The sequence below is a fragment of the Triticum dicoccoides genome, chromosome 2B (assembly GCF_002162155.2).
Source record: "Triticum dicoccoides isolate Atlit2015 ecotype Zavitan chromosome 2B, WEW_v2.0, whole genome shotgun sequence".
NCBI lineage: Eukaryota > Viridiplantae > Streptophyta > Magnoliopsida > Poales > Poaceae > Triticum > Triticum dicoccoides.
The window spans coordinates 37,443,205-37,463,154 of record NC_041383.1 but is presented as its reverse complement, the minus strand read 5'-3'; positions in this window follow the sequence as shown (position 1 = coordinate 37,463,154).

Here is a 19,950-nt window from a genome sequence, read left to right as displayed (position 1 = left end):
TTTTGAAAGGGGGGGTTGGGGGTTTTGAGGGGGGGGGTTAATTTAGGTGTTTAATATATTGTGTTAGCTATCTAATTAATAGAGAGAAGTGACCTCTCTTATGTCCGTGCTTGGTCGACGCTACGTACTGTACATAGAGAGGCCCTCGACACGCTAGCTAGTAAGAAAATGAAGGGAACCATTAGGTACAGAAGTTCGTCATGCATACCGAGAGAAGTGATCGATCGACCTCTCCTTCTCCGAGAGATTGGTCGAACAACAAGTTTTCTTATTATCTATCCGACGCTACTGGCTACATACATATACAATATGTAAAATCTCTTACAATCCCCTAGCAATTGAAATCAATTTCCACATGATATTCTCTGGCTTTATTGATGACGTGGTCAAGAAAGAATCCCGCAAATTCCTCTTGAATTGCTTTCATACGATCTTGTTCTAGGAGTTCATCCCGCATCTGCCACGTCTAATTTGAAGAAGGGGGCTAATACATATATGAATGAAACTCAACAGAAATGATGGTGTAATAAATTGAAATTGTGAATATTATTGCTTACGCACTTCATATTGTCTTTTAGAGTAGCCCCGCTTATGTTTCAAAGTCGCGTTGTAGATGAACTCGCACACGTAGTATCCACAGAAATCATTCCCTTGTTCCTGCCACAAGCACTTTACGAGAAATAGAGGTCAATCAAATTGATAATGAAGCATTATAAATGGCATTGATGAAAGTACAGCTATAGAATCAACGGGAGATGCGCGCAACTAGCTAGCTAGTAGTACTTACTTTGGGGTATGTATATCGCAGCTCCTTCGGCAGTCCCGGAACTTCTGCGGTGAACTATTTCCAAACCCTGCAAGACAAAGAAAATAAATATTATTACTTGAGATGTCAGGAAATGAACAAAAAAGTTGCCGATATGGTGCGATAAATGATCGATTGAACTTACTTGTTGAGTATTTTAGTCATGTCCGCATAGGTTTGGGGATCTTTTCTTCTCGAGTCTAAGACGTTTACTACTCCCCGCTCAAGCTTAATCTCCAGAAGAACATAGTGGAATCTGCGCACACATGCATAACTCATCAATTACATTACTATAACCTCGCTCGAGTAATAAGGGAAACCGAATATGCACACGCCAGTAACACTTACTGGGAGTTGTAAGCAAAGAGTATTAAATCTTTGTTTTGATTTTTGATCAACGATTGTAGCAAGTTCTCCTCGGCCTCTGCGGGGTGCTTTTTAACCAGAAATTCATCTATGATATTTGTGTTAACGAACCCAATATCATACATTTCTTGTTTTTTGCACTCGACGATCTTCAATCTGCATAATATAGTGAGGATAATTAATTATAAATACATGCAATGAAAGAGTCGAGGTATATATAGAGACTTAATGACAGAAATAGTACTTACAGACAGTAGCAAAAGACCATTAGTTTATCGATGGCCTTTTGATTGAAGAACGCGAAGAACTCATCAAATGGAACAGTCAACAGATCAGTTGCAACGAGGTCGTGCTCCTCTTTAATATTCGTCCCCCCAGACTCTCTGCAGGTTTTCATGTACCAATTATGGAATCTTCGCATCATAGTTGTCAGAGATTTTTCATCTTTGACAAGAGGTTTCCCGTACTTGTATTTGTGTTCGTCCACCTCCAAGAAATCAGGAAGTTGATCGTCAGGCAAGTAATCTGCAAGATTGCCATAACCGGCCACCGTCCCCGGAGCATTAGACACATTGAGCAGGGGGCACGATTGCTGTGCTTGTTCACCGAGCTGGGCAATTTTTTTCCCAGCTGCTCGTTCTTTTAACCTTTTATCACTGACAGTATTTCCCGACCGCTAGGCTTTGAGATATGTCGGTTCAGTAATGCGCTGATAGTTGGTTCTCGGCGAAGACTTTGGTGGTTTCCTCAGGGCATCGATAGTGCGCTTTGCTTTCACCGGATCTACCTTCTCCTCTAGAGGTGGATGTCTATTTGCTTTCACCCCTTCAAAGAAGTCCTTCACGTGGGCCCGCACGATCGTCTCGTTTTCCTCCTCGGTCCTCTCGTACGGTAACTTCTCTAGAGGCTTGAGAGCTGCACCATATCTGTGTTGCCTCCCGCCTCTGCTGGCTGCTATACTGCTAGACGACGGAGCAGACAGAGCGGCTGTGGCGCCTATCTTCTTTCGTGCTTGCTTACGAGGCGGAGGAGAAGGACTACGACGCGCCGGAGCAGCCGGGGCGGCGGCGGGTCTCTTCCGCCCTTGCTGGCAATGCGGAGAAGGAGGAAGGTGCTGGCTGCTCGGGCGCGCCAGCGCAGGCGGAGTGCCATCACGCGCCGGAGAAGGAGGAGGCTGCTGGTTGCTCGGGCACGCCGGCGCAAGCGAAGAAGGAGGCGGAGTGCCACCACGCGCCGGAGAAGGAGGAGGGTTCTGGCTGCTCGGGCGCGCCGGCGCAGGCGGAGAAGGAGGCAGAGTGCCGCCACGCGCCGGAGAAGGAGGCCCAGTGCCCTGATCGACACTGGCGGGAGGAGGAGGCGGAGTGCCCTGACTCATCGGAGGAGGAGGAGGAGGCGGAGGCGTCCAGTTTGGAAGGTTGATGAGCTCCTTCTGCCATAGGCATGGAGTCTTCAGAGCAGCACCCAGCCTAGTCTCCCCTTCACCAGTAGGGTAGTCAAGCTGGAGGTCCTCAAATCTCTTGGTTATTTCGTCCACCATCACCCTGGCATATCCTTCTGGAATCGTCCGGCAGTGAAAAGTTGCGCCTTTTTCAGTAGGATAAACAGAGCCAACAGCCGCCTTGACCTTCAAATTCATCCATCGCGTCATTAGGTGGCAATTTTGAGTCCTCGTGATAGCATCCACGGGATAGCTGGCAGGAGCCGTCAAGACATGCTCCGTTTGAAGCAGCTCCGTGGAAGCCACGCTGCTTCTCCGCTGAGATGGCGGGGTAGCTTCGGGGGAAGCTTCGGCAGGTCGTTTGTCGCGATCTGCTTCTCGTTCCTCTAGCCCCATTACCCTTTCGTGCAGCGCCTGTAGTTGGCTCTGCTCCAGTTTCTTCCTCCTCTCGTGGGTTTTGTAACCCCATGCGTCCGGGAAACCAACCTTCCACGGAATGGAGCCTGGCGTGCCTCGTGTCCGTCCAGGGTGTTCAGGATTCCCGAGGGCCATTGTGGGCTCGTCCTTCTCCCTATCTGGAACGAACGTCCCTTGTTGCGCTGCACAGATATGCTGCCGAAGCCTTGTGACTAGTGTTTTCAGTTGCTCATCCGTCCAAAGGCACTCCCCTGTTATAGGGTCCAAGGTTCCGCTAGCCCCGAAGAACCAAGTCCGACAACGGTCTGGCCATCTCATTGTCTCTGGTTCGATCCCTTTATCAAGCAGATCATTCTCAGCCTTGGACCACTTAGGCCGGGCTTGCAGGTAGCCACCTGACCCAGTGCGATGGTGAAACTTCTTCTTCGCAGCATTTTGCTTGTTTGTCGCCGACATCTTCTTACTCTTTTCTGATGTCGTGTAGGCCACAAATGCAGGCCAGTGATCTCTGATCTTTTCATATTTGCCGATGAATTCTGGTGTCTCTTCTTTGGCGACAAACTTTTTCAGCTCTTTCCTCCACCTCCTGAATAGGTCTGCCATCTTCTTAAGAGCGCAAGACTTGATTAATTGCTCTTTAACTAGCTTCTCCTTAGGCTTATACCATTAGGGTGAAATTTGCCTTCAGCTCAGTCCAAAGATCATCTTTCTGCATATCATTGACATAAGACACCTGAGGGACTTCCTCCTTAGGCTTATACCATTGGTGGATGCTGATCGGGATCTTGTCCCTAACAAGAACCCCGCACTGAGCAACAAATGCGTTCTTTGTCCGGATGGGTTCAATCGGTTAGTCGTCGCGCGCGATTGCTGTGATCTCAAACTTTTCGTCCGAGCTCAACTTTTTCTTCGGGCCTCGTCTCCTTACCGAAGTTGTGCTCGATCCGGAGGGCTAGAAAAAGGAAGAAAGACGAGAGTTAATTAATATGTGTACATATACCAAAACAATGAATGCATCAATTAACTAGTCAGCATAGGCTTAACTAATATATATATACCTGGCTGGACTTGGTTCGGTCACCGGAGCAGTCAGCACGGTCTCCTTCTTGTACCTCCATTGGGTCATCACCGGAGCCATCATGAACATAGCCCTCTTCTTGTACCGGCATTAATGGGCGGGAGCCATCATGAACATAGCCCTCTTCTTCACCCAGTCCTTCCTGACCAACGACGTCGATGAGAAATGACGCAACGTCATCAGTTCCTTCTGCGATTATCTCCCCAACATCGCTTCTGTTGCTTCGTCTCGGTAGTGCTCCATAGTTTCTGCAAATATTTACAACATGTCAACTATTATTCAAACATGCATGGTACACATGGATATATATTAGTGGCAAACATAGAACTAGCTAGCTAACCACAATAAGGAATCATGTTAATTAGTGGCCTCGACGCTGCTTCTCTAGGGTTTGGGGTGGCCTAGACAGCGCTTCAAGGGTTTGGGGTGGCCTCGACACAACGCTTCAAGGGTTTGGGGTGGCCTCGACGACAACGATCTTTTAACTTCGTAAATTTGGGTGGCCTCAAGAGAGTTTGTCGGGTAGGGGCGCAGCGGGAGGGGGTAGGAGAACAACATCGTTTTTTCTCTAGGGTTTGGATGTCCTCGAGAGTTTTGGTCGAGCGAGATGGCCGAGGGGGGTATATCGACGACGACAGAGGAGAAGATCGAAGAAAAAAAAGAAGAAAACAAAGAGGAGAAGAAGAAAGGAATAGTTTCTATTTTTTCTTCTTCTCCTCTATTCCTTTCTTCTTCTCCTCTTCTTTTTCTTCTTTTTTCCTCTTCTTATTTTACTTTTTCCTCTACACTAAACTAAAATGCACTAACCTAAAACCTAATACTAACAACCTAAATAAAAAATCAATACATATATTAAAAAACATATATAAACAAAAAAATGCTATGAACATTATATTCATACATAAATAGCCACATCCATTCATCATATAGCTACCACATACATATATACATTATATACATGAAAAAATGCATATATACACATATATACACATATACACACAAAAAGTACACATATATACACATACAAACACATATATACACATATAATCACATATACACAAAAATATGCATATATACACATATACAAAAAAAATGCAGGGCAGGGGCGGCGGCGGGACTGCTCACAGGGGGCGGCGGCGACGGCGAAGGCGAGCAGCCTGACGGCGTCGGTGGCGGCGGCGACGGCAAGGTGGAGCAGGGGCGTCGGGCGGCGACAGCGACGGCGATGAGGAGGAGCAGGGGGCGTCGGGGGACAAGTGGGGGATTTGGTCGAAAACTGCTAAGTGCTGTATATATATCAAGAGCATTGGTCCCGGTTCGTGGCACCAACCGGGACTGATACACCCTTTAGTCCCGGTTCGTGCCACCAACCGGGACCAAAGGCCTCTTTTCAGCAGCCCAAAGGGCGGGAAGCGGCGGCCTTTGGTCCCAGTTGGTGCCACCAACCGGGACTAAAGGGTGGGCATTGGTAACGGTTGGTGCCACGAACCGGTACCAATGCCCCCCTTTAGTCCCGGTTGGTGGCACCAACCGGGACCAAAGGTCGTGTGCTGGCACGGTGCGGCACGAAAGTTTAGTCCCACCTCGCTAACTGAGAGGGGCGCGCAGTGGTTTATAAGCCCCACTGCCGCACCCCTCTCGAGCTCCTCTCCACTTCAGGCTTACGGGTCTACTTACTACTGCTTTGTGTGATGGGCTTACTGGGCCTCCTGCGGGCCTGAATACCAGTCCATGGTGGGTTTCTAGTCGTATTCAGGCCGTGGGGGCCCAGTAGGAGGCACTTTTTTCTTTACTTATTGTTGCTATTTTTATTTTTTCCCCAGTTTTTTGTTTGTTTTCTGCATTATTTATTTTCTTTTGTTTTTTTGCTTTATTTTTTAATTCCTTTTGCTTTTAGTTTTAGAAAAATTATAAACTTTCTGTTAGTGCCATTAGTTCTCAAATTTGAAAACACTTTTTTTTGTTTTTTGTTTTGTTTCATGATTTATTTATTTTATTTTGTTTCTACTTACAACAAAATACTTATTGTTGCTATTTTTATTTTTTCCCTAGTTTTTTTGTTTTGTTTTCTGCATTATTTATTTTCTTTTGCTTTTTTGCTTTATTTTTTAATTCATTTTGCTTTTAGTTTTCGAAAAACTATAAACTTTCTGTTAGTGCCATTAGTTCTCAAATTTGAAAACACTTTATTTTTTTTTTGTTTTGTTTCTTGCTTTATTTATTTTATTTTGTTTCTACTTACAACAAAATACTTATTGTTGCTATTTTTATTTTTATTTCAGTTTTTCTGTTTTGCTTTCTGCATTATTTATTTTCTTTTGTTATTTGCTTTATTTTTTAATTCTTTTTTCTTTTAGTTTTAGAAAAGGAGCGAACCGGGATTAATGGTATTATGAGGGCCGAACCATAAGACATTAAAGCATTTCAAATGAACTCTGAAAAAGTTGAATGTTGAAAGTTGGCATGGTATCATAATTTCGTCTGTTACAAAGTTGGCATGGTATCATCATAATAGTTGCGGGAGAAAGTCTTCACTTTTTCTTCGCTTGTGTCATTTGCTTATTGCGCCGTAACCATGGATAATCTTCATTGTTTACCAGGATGCTGGGGTCAGCCTTGACTTTGAAGGGAGGAATTTCATGAAACTTTTCATAATCTTCAGACATGTCTGTCTTGCCCTCCACTCCCACGACGTCCCTTTTTCCTGAAACAACTACGTGGCGCTTTGGCTCATCGTATGATGTATTCGCTTCCTCATCTTTTCTTTTTCTCGGTCTGGTAGACATGTCCTTCACATAGATAACCTGTTCCACATCATTGGCTAGGACGAACGGTTCGTCAGTGTACCCAAGATTTTTCAGATCCACTGTTGTCATTCCATACTGTGGGTCTACCTGTACCCTGCCTCCTGATAGATTGACCCATTTGCACTTAAACAAAGGAACCTTAAAATCATGTCCGTATTCAAGTTCCCATATGTCCACTATGTAACCATAATACGTGTCCTTTCCCCTCTCGGTTGTTGCATCAAAGCGGACACCGCTGTTTTGGTTGGTGCTCTTTTTATCTTGGTCAATCGTGTAAAATATATTCCCATTTATCTCGTATCCTTTCCAAATCGTAACAGTCGAAGATGGTCCCCTGGACAACAAGTACAGCTCATCACAAACAGTGGTGTCACCTCTGAGACGTGTTTCCAACCAACTGCTGAAAGTCCTGACGTGTTCACATGTAATCCAGTCGTCGCACTGCTCCGGGTGTTTGGAGCGCAGACTGTTCTTGTGTTCATCGACATACGGGGTCACGAAGGTAGAGTTATGTAGAACTGTGTAGCGTGCTTGAGACCAAGAATATCCGTCCCTGCATATTATTGAGTCCCTTCCAAGCGTGCCTTTTCCAATCATTCTTCCCTCATACCGCGATTTAGGGAGACCTATCTTCTTAAGGCCAGGAATGAAGTCAACACAAAACCCGATGACATCCTCTGTTTGATGGCCCATGGAGATGCTTCCTTCTGGCCTTGCACGGTTACGGACATATTTCTTTAGGACTCCCATGAACCTCTCAAAGGGGTACATATTGTGTAGAAATACGGGGCCCAGAATGACAATCTCGTCGACTAGATGAACTAGGACGTGCGTCATGATATTGAAGAAGGATGGTGGGAACACCAGCTCAAAACTGACAAGACATTGCACCACATCACACCTTAGCCTTGGTATGATTTCTGGATCGATCACCTTCTAAGAGATTGCATTGAGGAATGCACATAGCTTCACAATGGCTAATCGGACGTTTTTCGGTAGAAGCCCCCTCAATGCAACCGGAAGTAGTTGCGTCATAATCACGTGGCAGTCATGAGACTTTAGGTTCTGGAACTTTTTCTCTGCCATATTTATTATTCCCTTTATATTCGACGAGAAGCCAGTCGGGACCTTCTTACTAAGCAGGCATCCAAAGAAGATTTCCTTCTCTTATTTGGTAAGAGCATAACCGGCAGGACCTTCATACTGCTTTGGAGGCATGCCGTCTTTTTCGTGCAAACATTGCAGGTCCTCCCGTGCCTCAGCTATATCATTTGTCTTTCCATACACGCCCAAGAAGCCTAGCAGGTTCACGCAAAGGTTCTTTGTCACGTGCATCATGTCAATTGAAGAGCGGACCTCTAGGTCTTTCCAGTAGGGTAGGTCCCAACATATAGATTTCTTCTTCCACATGGGTGCGTGTCCCCCAGTGTCATTCGGAACAGCTAGTGCGCCGGGACCCTTTCCAAAGATTAAGTGTAAATCATTGACCATAGCAAGTACGTGATCACCGGTATGCATGGCGGGCTTCTTCCGGTGATCTGCCTCGCCTTCGAAATGCTTGCCTTTCTTTCGACATTGATGGCTGGTCGGAAGAAATCGACGATGGCCCAGGTACACATTCTTCCTGCAGCTTCCCAGGTATGTACTTTCTGTGTTAAGTAAACAGTGCGTGCATGCATGGTATCCCTTGTTTGTCTGTCCTGAAAGGTTACTGAGAGCGGGCCAATCGTTGATGGTCACGAATAGCAACGCCTTTAGGTCAAATTCCTCCTGTTTGTGCTCATCCCACGTACGTACACCGTTTCCATTCTACAACTGTAAAAGTTCTTCAACTAATGGCCTTAGGTACACATCAATGTCGTTACCGGGTTGCTTAGGGCCTTGGATGAGAACTGGCATCATAATGAACTTCCGCTTCATGAACATCCAAGGAGGAAGGTTATACATACATAGAGTCACGGGCCAGGTGTTGTGATTGCTGCTCTGCTCCCCGAAAGGATTAATGCCATCCGCTCTTAAAGCATACCATATGTTCCTTTGGTCACGTGCAAACTCAGCCGAGTACTTTCTCTCGATTTTTCTCCACTGCGACCCGTCAGCGGGTGCTCTCAACTTCCCGTCTTTCTTACGGTCCTCACTGTGCCATCACATCAACTTGGCATGCTCTCCGTTTCTGAACAGACGTTTCAACCGTGGTATTATAGGAGCATACCACATCACCTTTGTAGGAACCCGCTTCCTATGGGGGTCGCCGTCAACATCACCAGGGTCATTTGGTCTGATCTTATACTGTAATGCACCACATACCGGGCATGCGTTCAGATCCTTGTACGCACCGCGGTAGAGGATGCAGTCATTAGGGCATGCATGTATCTTCTGCACCTCTAATCCTAGAGAGCATACGACCTTCTTTGCTGCGTATGTACTACCGGCAATTTGTTATCCTTTGGAAGCTTCTTCTTCAATATTTTCAGTAGCTTCTCAGAACCTTTGTCTGGCACAGCATTCTCTGCCTTCCACTGCAGCAATTCCAGTATGGTACCGAGCTTTTTGTTGCCATCTTTGCAATTGGGGTACAACCCTTTTTTGTGATCCTCTAACATGCGATCGAACTTCAGCTTCTCCTTTTTGACTTTCGCATTGCGTCCTTGCATCGATAATGACCCGGCGGAGATCATCATCATCAGGCACATCGTCTGGTTCCTCTTGATCTTCAGCAGCTTCGCCCGTTGCAGCAGCATCGTGCACATCGTCTGGTTCCTCTTGATGTTCAGTAGCATCACCGTATTCAGGGGGCACATAGTTGTCATTGTACTCTTCTTCTTCGCCGTCTTCCGTCATAACCCCTATTTCTCCGTGCCTCGTCCAAACATTATAGTGTGGCATGAAACCCTTGTAAAGCAGGTGGGTGTGAAGGGTTTTCCGGTCAGAGTAAGCATTCGTATTCCCACATATAGGACATGGACAACACATAAAACCATTCTGCTTGTTTGCCTCAGCCACTTCGAGAAAATCATGTGATACGTCTCCAACGTATCTATAATTTTTGATTGCTCCATGCTACTTTATCTACTGTTTTAGGCAATATTGGGCTTTATTATCCACTTTAATATTATTTTTGGGACTAACCTATTAACCGGAGGCCCAGCCTAGATTTGCTGTTTTATGCCTATTTCAGTGTTTCGAGGAAAAGGAATATCAGACAGAGTGAAAACGGAACGAAATCAACTGGAGAAGTTAATTTTGGAAGGAAACCAACCTGATGGGCTTGGAGTGCACGTCAGGGGAGTCCCGGGCTGCCCACGAGTGTGGGGGGTGCGCCCCTCCCCCCCTGGGCGCGCCCCCCTACCTCGTGAGCATCCCGGAGGTCCACCGACGTACCCCCTACACCCATATATACCTACGTACCCTAAAACTTCAAAAAACAGAACCTAGATCGGTAGTTCCGCCGCCGCAAGCCTCCAGAGCCACCAAAAACCAATCGAGACCCTGTTCCGGCACCCTGCCGGAGGGGGATCCCATCACCGGAGGCCATCTTCATCATCCCGGCGCTATCCATGACGAGGAGGGAGTAGTTCACCCTCGGGCTGAGGGTATGTACCAGTAGCTATGTGTTTGATCTCTCTCTCTCGTGTTCCTCTATGGCACGATCTTGATGTATCCCGAGCTTTGCTATTGTAGTTGGATCTTATGATGTTTCTCCCCCTCTACTCTCTTGTGATGAATTGAGTTTCCCCTTTGAAGTTATCTTATCGGATTGAGTCTTTTATGAGAACACTTGATGTATGTCTTGCAATCCACTTGATTTATGTTTTGGTGATCAACTTGCGGGTTTCGTGACATTGTGAACCTATGCATAGGGGTTGGCACACGTTCTTGACTCTCCGGTAGTAGCTTTGGGGCACTCTTTGAAGTACTTTTATGTTGGTTGGATGAATCTGAGATTGTGTGACGCATATCGTATAATCATGCCCACGGATACTTGAGGTGACAATGGAGTATCTAGGTGACATTAGGGTTTTGGTTGATTTGTGTCTTAAGGTGTTATTCTAGTACGAACTCTTTTATAGATCGATCCGAAAGAATAACTTTGTGGTGGTTCCGTACCCGACCATAATCTCTATGTTTGGTCTCCGCTATTAGTGGCTTTGGAGTGACTCTTTGTTGCATGTTGAGGGCTTGTCATATGTTCTATCCATGTTATTATTGTTGAGAGAATTTACACTAGTGAAAGTATGAACCCTAGGCCTTGTTTCCTACCATTGCAATACCGTTTACGCTCACTTTTATCTCTCGCTACCTTGCTGTTTTTATTATTTCAGATTACAAATACCTATATCTACTATCTATTTTGCACTTGTATCTTCATCTGTTCGCCGAACTAGTGCACCTATACAATTTACCATTGTATTGGGTGTGTTGGGGACACAAGAGACTCTTTGTTATTTGATTGCAGGGTTGCCCGAGAGAGACCATCTTCATCCTACGCCTCCTACGGATTGATAAACCTTAGGTCATCCACTTGAGGGAAATTTTCTACTGTCCTACAAACCTGTGCACTTGCAGGCCCAACGACGTCTACAAAAAGAAGGTTGTGTAGTAGACATCAAGATCTTTTCTGGCGCCGTTGTCGGGGAGGATAGGTAAAGGGTACTCACACGCCGTCACTAAGCTCTTTTCTGGCGAGGTGAGTGCTTGAAGGTATATTTTTAGATCTTTCAATCGAATCTTTTTGTTTCTTGTTTTAGCACTAGTCTAGTTTATAAAAGAAAACTACCAAAAAATGGAGTTGAGTTTGTCTCAGACGCTTCACCTTTTTAATATCTTTCGTGAGTATGATGGAAAGGATAATTGTGCTCATGTGCTAAAAGAAGAAACCTCTAAAATGTTTGGCACTAAATCTTTGAATGATGAGCATGATCGCAATGTTGTTAGTATGAATTCTCTGAATATCCATGATGCTAATGATATGCAAAGCCACAAGCTTGGGGAAGCTATGTTTGATGGAGATGATATTTTTTGTCCCCCAAGCTTTGATGAGCAAATTTACTATGATGAAAGCATGCCTCCTATCTATGATGATTATTGTGATGACACGTATGCTTTAAAGAATAATGATAACCATGAAACGTGTCATCTTGATCTTAATTTTCAATCACATGATAGTTATTTTGTTGAGTTTGCTCCCACTACTATTCATGAGAAGAAATTCGCTTATGTTCAGAGTAGTAAATTTTCTATGCTTGTAAATCATGAAAATAATGCTTTAGGTGCTGGTTATATTGTTGAATTCATTCATGATGCTACTGAAAATTAATATGAGAGAGGAACATATGCTTGTAGGAATTGCAATAATATCTAGTTTCCTCTCTATGTGCTTAAAATCTTGAAGTTATGCTTGTTGTGCCATCCTATGCTAGTTTATTATTGTTCCCATAAGTTGTTTGCTCACAAAATCCCTATGCATAGGAAGTGGGTTAGACTTAAAAATTCTAGTCATATGCGTCATGATGCTCCCGTTATGTTTCAATTCTTATCTTTTATGTGAGCATCATTGTCATCATCATGCCTAGCTAGAAAGGCATTAAAGAAAAGCGCTTGTTGGGAGACAACCCAATATTTATCCTTACTATTTTTCTGTGTCCACATGATTATGCTACTGTAGTAGTCATGTTTTATAGCTTTTGTTTCAATAAAGTGCCAAGTAGAACCTTTGGAAAGACATGGGTGAAGTTTATGTGATCTTGCTGTGAAAAACAGAAACTTTAGCGCTCACGAGATTAGCTGCCATTTTTTACTGGAGAGTGATTTTAGGTTGATTACTTTTGAAGATAATTAATACACAAATGTCTCAGGTCCAGCAATTTATTTCATAATTTCTGGGGTTCCAGAAGTATACGTTTGATACCGATTACTACAGAATGTTCTGTTTTTGACAGATTCTGTTTTCATTGTGTTGTTTGCTTATTTTGATGCATCTATGGCTAGTATTAAGTGGTATGAACCATAGAGATGTTAGAATAAAGTAGATATTAAACCAATATGAATTAAGAATGATTTCATTACAGTACCTAAGCGGTGGTTTTATTTTCTTATACTAACGGAGCTTACGAGGTTTGTTTTCAGTTTTGTGTGGTTGAAGTTTTCAAGTTTTGGGTAAGGATTCGATGGACTATGGAATAAGGAGTGGCAAGAGCCTAAGCTTGGGGATGCCCAAGGCACACCAAGGTAATATTCAAGGACAACCAAGAGCCTAAGCTTGGGGATTCCCCGGATGGCATCCCCTCTTTCGTCTTCGTCCATCGGTAACTTTACTTGGAGCTATATTTTTATTCGCCACATGATATGTGTTTTGCTTGGAGCATCATTTTCTTTTGTTAGTGTTTGCTTGCTGTTAGTTAGAATAATGTTTTTCTTCTTTAGTTTCAATAAAAAATTCAAGGATAGCCTTTGCCATGCTTATTTTGTTAGTATACATGTTGCTGTTTGAAAACAGAAAGTTTACCGCTGTTGCAAAAATTCCCTAGAAAGGTCAGAGAATGGTATAACATTGAATATTTTTGCATATTAAGCTCTGATAAATTTATTATAGTGGGAATTTTAGTTCATAATTTTTTGGAGTCAGGGAAGTATTGTTACTCTTGCATTCTTTACAGACTGTACTGTTTTGGCAGATTGCTGTTATGGTTGCATTGTTTGCATATGTTTGCTTGTTTAATGATTCTATTTGAGGATAGGAGTATTAAATATACAGAGGCATTTAGTATGCAATGTTGAATAATAATTTTAGTGATTTGTTACAGTAGAATATGATAAGGTTTTGCATTGGCTTATACTAACCTATCTCATGAGTTCTTGTTGAGTTTGTTGTGAATGAAGCTTTTGATAAAAAGAGAAAGCATGATATGAGAGGAATTAAGGAGACACAAAAGCTCAAGCTTGGGGATGCCCAAGGCACCCCAAGATAATATTTCAAGAAGTCTCAAGCATCTAAGCTTGGGGATGCCCCGGTAGTCATCCCACCTTTCTTCTTCAACAACTATCGGTTAGTATCGGTTGAGCCTAAGTTTTTGCTTCTTCACATGAGTTGTGCTATCCTTGCATTGTAGTTTTCTTTAGCTTTGCTTTCTGTTTGAATAAGGTATCAAGATCTGAATTCTTTAATGAGAGAGAGCCATACATGAATTGGAATTTGCTAGAATACTCTAGTACTTCACTTATATCTTTTAGAGCATGGTGGTAGTTTTATTTTGAAGAAATAGATGAACTCTCATGGTTCACTTATATTATTTTGAGAGTCGTTAATAGCATGGTAATTTTCTTAATGTTAATATACTTGGTATTCAAGATATGTGAAACTTTCTTTTGAGTGCGTTGAATACTAAGATAAGTTTGATGCTTGATAATTGTTTTGAGATATGGAGGTGATAATATTAAATTCATGCTAGTTGGGTGATTATGAATTTGAGAAATGCTTGTGTTGAAGTTTGCAAGTCCCGTTGCATGCACGTATGGTTAAAATTGTGTAACAATTTTGAAACATGAAGTGTACCTAGCTTGTGCATCCTTATGAGTGGCGGTCGGGGACGAGCGATGGTCTTTTCCTACCAATCTATCCCCCTAGGAGCATGCGCGTAGTACTTGATTTTTGATGACTTCTAAATTTTTGCAATAAGTATATGAGTTCTTTTGACTAATGTTGAGTCCATGGATTATATGCACTCTCACCTTTCCGCCATTGCTAGCCTCTTCGGTACCGTGCATTGCCCTTTCTCACCTTGAGAGTTGGTGCAAACTTTGCCGGTGCATCCAAACCCCGTGATATGATACGCTCTATCACACATAAACCTCCTTATATCTTCGTCAAAATAGACACCATACCTACCTATTATGGCATTTCCATAGCCATTCCGAGATATATTGCCATGCAACTTCCATCATCATCATCATGACATACATTACTTTTGTCATATTGCCATTGCATTATCATGTAGTTGACATCATATTTGTGGCAAAGCCACCATGCATTATTTTTCATACATGTCACTCTTGATTCATTGAACCATCCCGGTACACCGCCGGAGGCATTCATATAGAGTCATATCTTGTTCTAGTTTCGAGTTGTAATCCTTATGTTGTAATCAATAGAAGTGTGATGATTATCATTATTAGAGCATTGCCCAAATAAAAAAAAGAGAAAGGCCCAAAAAAGGCCCAAATAAAAAAAAGAGAAAGGTCAAAAAAAAGGCCCAAAAAAATAAAAAAGGGCAATGCTACTATCTCTTTTTCCACACTTGTGCTACAAAGTAGCACCATGCTTTTCATCTAAAGAGTCTCATGTGTTATCACTTTCATATACTAGTGGGAATTTTTCATTATAGAACTTGGCTTGTATATTCCTACGATGGGCTTCCTCAAATGCCCTAGGTCTTCGTGAGCAAGCAAGTTGGATGCACACCCACTTGTTTTCTTTTGTTGAGCATTCATAGCTCTGGTGCATCCGTTGCATGGCAATCCCTACTCCTCATGTTAACATCAATTGATGGGCATCTCCATAGCCCGTTGATTATCCTCGTCAATGTGAGACTTTCTCCTTTTTTTTCTTCTCCACGCAATCCCCATCATCATATTCTATTCCATGGTGCTATATCCATGGCTCACGCTCATGTATTGCATGAAGGTTGAAAAAGTTTGAGATTATTTAAGTATGAAACAATTGCTTGGCTTGCCAGCGGGGGTATAGAAGTTGGGAACATCTTTGTGTGACGAAAATGAAGCATAGCCTAACTATATGATTTTGTAGGGATGAACTTTCTTTTGCCATGTTATTTTGAGAAGACATGATTGCTTTGATAAGTATGCTTGAAGTATTATTATCTTTATGTCAATATGGACTTTTGTCTTGAATCTTTAGGATCTGAATATTCATGTCACAATTAAGAAGATTTACATTGAAATCATGCCAAAGTATCACTCCGCATCAAAAATTCTCTTTTTATCATTTACCTACTCGAGGACGAACATGAATTAAGCTTGGGGATGCTTGATACGTCTCCAAGGTATCTCTATTTTTTGATTGCTCCATGCTACTTTATCTACTGTTTTAGGCAATATTGGGCTTTATTATCCACTTTTATATTATTTTTGGGACTAACCTATTAACCGGAGGCCCAGCCCAGATTTGCTGTTTATGCCTATTTCAGTGTTTCGAGGAAAAGGAATATCAGACAGAGTCAAAACGGAACGAAATCAACTGGTGAAGTTAATTTTGGAAGGAAACCAACCTGATGGGCTTGGAGTACATGTCAGGGGAGTCCCGGGCTGCCACCCCCTACCTCGTGAGCATCCCGGAGGTCCACCGACGTTCCCCCTGCACCCATATATACCTACGTACCCTAAAACTTCAAAAACAGAACCTTGATCGGGAGTTCCGCCGCCGCAAGCCTCCAGAGCCACCAACAACCAATCGGGACCCTGTTCCGGCACCCTGCCGGAGGGGGATCCCATCACTGGAGGCCATCTTCATCATCCCGGCGCTATCCATGACGAGGAGGGAGTAGTTCACCCTCGGGGCTGAGGGTATGTACCAGTAGCTATGTGTTTGATCTCTCTCTCTCGTGTTCCTCTATGGCACGATCTTGATGTATCCCGAGCTTTGTTATTGTATTTGGATCTTATGATGTTTCTTCCCCTCTACTCTCTTGTGATGAATTGAGTTTCCCCTTTGGAGTTATCTTATCGGATTGAGTCTTTTATGAGAACACTTGATGTATGTCTTGTGATCCACTTGATGTATGTTTTGGTGATCAACTTGCGGGTTTCGTGACATTTGGAACCTATGCATAGGGGTTGGCACACGTTCTTGACTCTCCGGTAGTAGCTTTGGGGCACTCTTTGAAGTACTTTTATGTTGGTTGGATGAATCTGAGATTGTGTGACGCATGTCGTATAATCATGCCCACGGATACTTGAGGTGACAATGGAGTATCTAGGTGACATTAGGGTTTTGGTTGATTTGTGTCTTAAGGTGTTATTCTAGTACGAACTCTTTTATAGATCGATCCGAAAGAATAACTTTGTGGTGGTTCCGTACCAGACCATTAGCTCTATGTTTGTTCTCCGCTATTAGTGGCTTTGGAGTGACTCTTTGTTGCATGTTGAGGGCTTGTCATATGGTCTATCTATGTTATTATTGTTGAGAGAATTTACACTAGTGAAAGTATGAACCCTAGGTCTTGTTTCCTACCATTGCAATACCGTTTACGCTCACTTTTATCGCTCGCTACCTTGCTGTTTTTATTATTTCAGATTACAAATACCTATATCTACTATCTATTTTGCACTTGTATCTTCATCTCTTCGCCGAACTAGTGCACCTATACAATTTACCATTGTATTGGGTGTGTTGGGGACACAAGAGACTCTTTGTTATTTGATTGGAGGGTTGCTTGAGAGAGACCATCTTCATCCTACGCCTCCTACGGATTGATAAACTTTAGGTCATCCACTTGAGGGAAATTTGCTACTGTCATACAAACATGTGCACTTGCAGGCCCAACAACGTCTACAAGAAGGTTGTGTAGTAGAAATCATCATGCACGCCCTTAATGTACTCGGAGGTGCGTCTGTTACCATACATCCATTGCCGGTTCATCTGCGTGCATTATATATAATTAAGTGTGTCAAAAATCATTACAGAACATCATGAATAGATAACTAAGTGGCCAAATTAATATAAGTTCATCATCACATTAAAACCAAAGTACATACATAGTTCTCATCTTCAAGCGAAAATCATTACAGAACAACATAAAGCTCTGCAGAGCATCTAAATTAATTAAACCATACATTGAAACTATGTAAAACATTTCAATGCGAAAACAAATGCGATCATAATCGCAACCAAGGTAACAACTGATCCAACGGCATAATGATACCAAGCCTCGGTATGAATGGCATATTTTCTAATCTTTCTAATCTTCAAGCGCATTGCATCCATCTTGATCTTGTGATCATCGACGACATCCGCAACATGCAACTCCAATATTATCTTCTCCTCAATTTTTCTTATTTTTTCCTTCAAGAAATTGTTTTCTTCTTCAACTAAATTTAACCTCTCGACAATAGGGTCGGTTGGAATTTCCGGTTCAACAACCTCCTAATTAAAATAAAATCTATGTCATGTTGGTCGGCATAATTTTAATAAACAATAAATGAACCAATAGTTATGAAAAAATAATATATACCACATCCGAATCATAGACAAAACGAGGGCCGACGGGGGCGGATACCAAAACCATCGCACTATATAAGATGCAATAATAAAAGTAAGAAAATAAAAAAAGTATCTATCTAAACATACAAGTAAGAATATTTTTCCTTTCAGAAAGAAGATAAGAACAAGAGGCTCACCACGGTGGTGCCGGCGATGAGATCGGTGCGGGTGATCGACGACGGTGAAGACGGATACGAGGTGTGACGGACCACTAAACCTAGACAAATATTGAGGAAAATGGAGTTTGGAGGTCGAGCTTGGAGAGGAGAAAGCTTAAGTAGTGTGGCTCGGGAATTCCATCGAACACCTTGTGTGCATAGGAGGTGGGATATAGCACCACCAAGCCCTCTCCCCCTCGCGGCTGCCAGAAAAAACAGAGCAGTGTGCTCTGCTCTAACGCGAGGGGGTATATATAGGCACCTCATTGGTCCCGGTTGGTGGCTTGAACCGGGACTAAAGGGCAGCCTTTGGTCCCGGTTCGTGGCACCAACCGGGACCAATGGTGGTGGGCCAGGAGCGAGGCCCATTGGTCCCGGTTCGTCCCACCAACCGGGACCAAAAGGTCCAGACGAACCGGGACCAATGGCCCACGTGGCCCGGCCGGCCCCCGGGGCTCACGAACCGGGTCCAATGCCACCATTGGTCCCGCTTCTGGATTGAACTGGGACTAATGGGCTGACCCGGCCTGGACCAATGCCCCCTTTTCTACTAGTGCTCGTAGACAGACGCACACAACGAGCATCCAACTTGGCAGGCTCAACAATGAATGGTGTATGTAGCCAGCAACAGTAGAAATTCCGAAAAAGAATGAGCGTGTGTTAGAATAGAAAGTACCACAGAATCTTAAAAACCCGGACCACCAATAGATTTGAACTCTTTTGAAATTACAAACACATTTTTTATTTTAAAATGAGTACTTTTTTTATACCCGAATATTTTTTGAAATTCTGGATTTTTCAACATGCGAGCACTTTTTTGTGTGCACAAACAATCTTTGAGAATATGGAACAAAATTTAAAAATATGAACAAATTTTGGATAATGAAAAAAAATGAAATTTAGAACAATTTTTTAAAATCCAAACAACTATTAAAACTTTGAGCTATTGTGAAAACACCTACAAAGTTCAAAATTCTGAACATTTTTTGAGAAAAATGAAAACATGAACAATTTTGAAACTTTGAATCGTTCTTGAAAACTTGAAAAAATTTGGAAATTCTGGGTAGTTTCTGAATACGCGTTTCTTAAACATGAACAGAATTTGCATTTTTTTTTAAATGCAAAAGGAACAAATTTTGAATTTATTGAATATTTTTCAAGTTTTGTGAAGCAAAAAGAAAAGTAAAGTATAGAAGAGAAAAGAAACTGGAAAATATAGGAAAAAACCGGTTCATGAACATCGTAGAAAGTTCCTGAAGCCATGATCTCTCGAAATCACTAGTTGAGGAGTACTCGTTGCAAAAATCACTCCAACTCCCCTGGCTGCGACAAGTGGCGCACATGCTGCGTGCCACTTGTTGCAACCTGGGAGTTTTCCCTTTTTTAGATCCTATTATTCAAAATGTTCTATCTCTCAACCCGTGCGGCCAAATCTCGAACCGCTTTCATCATTAGATTCCTCGCGTCGAGATCTTTAAAGGTAGATCCCATGTTGATAGGTTTCGACGAACTTTTTTTAACAAAAAAACCTGACAAAAAATATGACAAAAAAACTGAACCGAGAGCACGAATTTTTTCCCTTTCCGAAAGCGTGCCTCTCGTGGAA